Below are 3,557 nucleotides of genomic sequence, written 5' to 3' on the forward strand. Positions count from 1 at the left end.
GGAAGGCCCCGGCATGGGAGAAGCAGGGGGTTGGAGAGATGTTGCCCCAGATGGACACAGGAAAGGTTAGAACCCGCTGGACACGGGAGCCACTAGAGCTGCGAAAGGAAAGCGACTCCCGTTGGCACCTCCAAAGGGAAACAGCAGAACCAGGACGAGGAGGAGGCGGCGGTGAGGGAAGGGGGAGAGGGAGAAAGGGGGTAGGGAGGGGGGAAGGGCAGGGGAGGGAAAGAGGAGGGAGGGAGGGGGAGGGAGGGAGGACCGGAAGGAGAGGAGGCAGGGGGCTATGCTCGGGATGTAAAGTAAGTAAGTAAATAAATAAATAAATAGGATAGTTGTTTTGCTTTAGGCCACTGTGGATGTGGTAACTATCCATCCGCAGGCGACATGGGGCGCTAGCGTAATCGCATGCAAATCTAGGGCTTGTATCATAACTAGCACAGGGCAAGTTTAGAATCCAGGTGTGGAATGGTTTCCTGAGCACTTCGTTGTGGGAGAAAATGGTGTCGGCTCTCAGCAGGCAGATCTTTCATGCAAGGGTGTGGGCGCTGGTGGGCAAGGAGGCTGATGGGAAAAAACAACGCGGCTCCGGAGAAACTGAGGCCTCACACCCAAAGGCACACGGGCTTCACCAAGGATGTACCCCAGGTACATATTAGGAGACGTTAGTAAGTCTAATGCAGAGGCGGTCCTCGGCAGTTCCGTGTTAGGAAGGTGTAACGGAAACGTTTGAGTGGAATCCCAGAGGCCAAGGGTCAGGTGAGTGCCCAGGCTGAGCAAGCAGCGGCCCTCAGGCTGAGATGTGCAGTCTAATACGGGGCGGCTAGTGATAGGTGACTGATTATTTAGGTTTCTTGTCACAAATTTGGTTATAAGAACTTCAAGGATAAAACAGCGCTGAAAGTATTACAGTGCCCTGTACACACTGATTCCAGGACACGCCAGACACGTTATCACACACCTGTTTCCAAATACTCCGACAAGAAAGCAGCACACACTACTGAGGACCCTGAAGATGCTAATAAATTACTTTTATGTGTTATTTCCAAACTTGGACTTGCAATAAAACTATTAATTATATGAATATATATTCACAAATATGTGTGTATGTATGTGTGGTGTATGTGTATATATATGTATGTGTTTATCTGTATGTGTGTGGTGTACGTGTGTGTGTGGTGTTTGTGCGGTGTATGTATGTGTGTGTTTGTGTGGTGTATGTGCGTGTGTGGAGTATATGTAGTGATATGTGTGTATGTGTGTGGTGTATGTGTGTGTGTGTGTTATATGTGTGGTGTATGTATGTATGTGTGTGTGTGGTATATGTATGTATATATGTGTGTGTGGTGTGTGTGTGTGTGGTGTATGTATGTATATATGTATGTGTTTGTATGTGGTGTGTGTGTGTGTGGTGTATATATGTATGTGTTTGTGTGTGTGTGTGGTGTGTATGTGTATGTAATATTGGAAATGGAGCCTAGGCTTCAAGCATGCTCTACCAGTGAGCCTCACCTCCAGCCCCCAAAGATACTTTCACAGCACCCACAACTATCAGATACCACCCTCTATCACGAACTAATTGTTTACTTTCTTTACTTTGTTCTAAAAACTGTGTGTTTCTGCTGATTAAGGGATATTGCATTTGTAATTTAAATTATATTTGGCAGTTTAAATTCCCCCATCCACCTGGTAATTGGACTTCCAGTTTCTGGGTTTTTATGAAGGTTAGGCTGTCAAGCATTCTTAGGGTTTTTTAAAGTTTTATGCACTCTTTATGGAAATTTAAGTATGCAAGTAAGGCTGTCATGAATATGTATTATAACTATGAGGCAACCAGTAAGATGCCATGGGAATACGAGCTTGCTCTTATAGCCGAGCACCCTGCTGGTGAGGATCCCAGTGAGGAGGCTTTAGAAAAGAGGCATTTCTGGGAATATGCAAAATCTAATTTAGGGCCACACCTTAGTTTGGTTTCCCCAAACGTTTCTCATAAGAATTACCTTCAAAGCTTATAACAATAAACAATGCATGATTTGATCTCTAACACGCCACTTGCTGATCTGAGGGTGGGGCTCCAAAATCTGTATTTCTGGCAAAGGATGAAGGCAGGCTGTGCAAATCCTCATCGCACGGTACTCAATGTGTTTAAACTATCTCCCTAGTTCATTTGTGCCAGGTCTGAGAAAGCTTTTATCAATAATATGTCTCACCTCTGTGATCAAGAAAGACAGCGTAATTCTTCTCAAACAAATATGTATTAAGAACCAACTAGGGCTTAGGAGATGCTCTGCTGCTACTGTGCTTGTAGAGCAAGGAGAACTGGATCCCAGAGCCCACACTGACGTGTGTGTGTGTGTGTGTGTGTGTGTGTGTGTGTGTGTGTGTGTGTGTGTTTGGTGGTGCTTCATAGCTAGTCCACTTGGCAAGCTCCAGGCCAGTGAGACACCTTGTCGTCAGCAAAATGAAAACAAAGAAACAAGAAACAACATAGAGAGCACCTGAGGGGTGACACCTCCAGCTGATTGTCCGTCCTCACATACATGCAAATACATTTGAGTGTGCACGGGCATACATGTGCCCAAGCGCATGCACTCTTCTCTCCCTCTCTGTCTCTCTGTCTCCCTCTGTCCCTCCCTCCCTCCCTCCCTTCCCTCCCCACCCCTCTTCTCCCTCCCCTCCCTCTCCCCTGTCTCTCTTGACTGATTCATGGAAACCATGTTAACTGCAGATTTGGTTCTGTTGATCCCGCAGGTGTGTATCTGACAGACGCTCCACCATTCTAACAAGCTGTGAGGGCCAAGCACTACAATCAGTAAAAGAAGAGGGTGCCGGGGGTGGGAGATAACGTAAGGGGTTGTAGGCAGGTAAGGGATGCTATTCGCTGGTACACTGCTGTGGTGCTTCGAATGAAAACGGGCCCCACAGGCTCGTACATTTGGATACTTGGTCCCCAGTTGATAAACAGTTTGGGAAGCATTAGGAGGTGTGGCCTTGTTGGAGGAAGGCTACTGCTCCGGCACCATGCTTGTCTGCTCCCCACCATGATGATCATGGACTAATCCTTGGGAACCGTGTAAGCAAGCCCCAATTAGATGCTGTGTTTTGTAAGAGTTAACCTTTGTCACGGTGTCTCTTCACAGCAATGGAATGGTGACTAAGCCCCTGTGACTGGCCACTAGGCAGGCAGACATTGGCAGGCACCCAGGCATACATGCAGACCGGCACATGGTCCGAATAGGCAAATGTGAAGACGACGCATGCCTCTGACCTCGAGGCTGTATTCATATAAAATCTCTGTAAAAGTGACATCCTGCCAGGAATAGTGATATACTTTCACATCACTGTTTGTGGGTGCTGCTAGAGAGGTTGAGGTCTGACGTATCTGGATAGCCAACCCCTTTCTCAGTGGGATTCTCTCTTCACCTGATCTGGGAGCCCCCAGACCCCCTAAGGAGCCTCACATAGCCCTCAGGGAAGATTACAGGCCTGACCCTTTCCTGATAAGAAAACTGTGTGGGCACCTGGGGATTACCCCACCCTGTGCTAAGGAGACCCTA

This window comes from Acomys minous (assembly GCF_964271855.1).
Source record: "Acomys minous genome assembly, chromosome: 15".
Taxonomy (NCBI): domain Eukaryota; kingdom Metazoa; phylum Chordata; class Mammalia; order Rodentia; family Muridae; genus Acomys; species Acomys minous.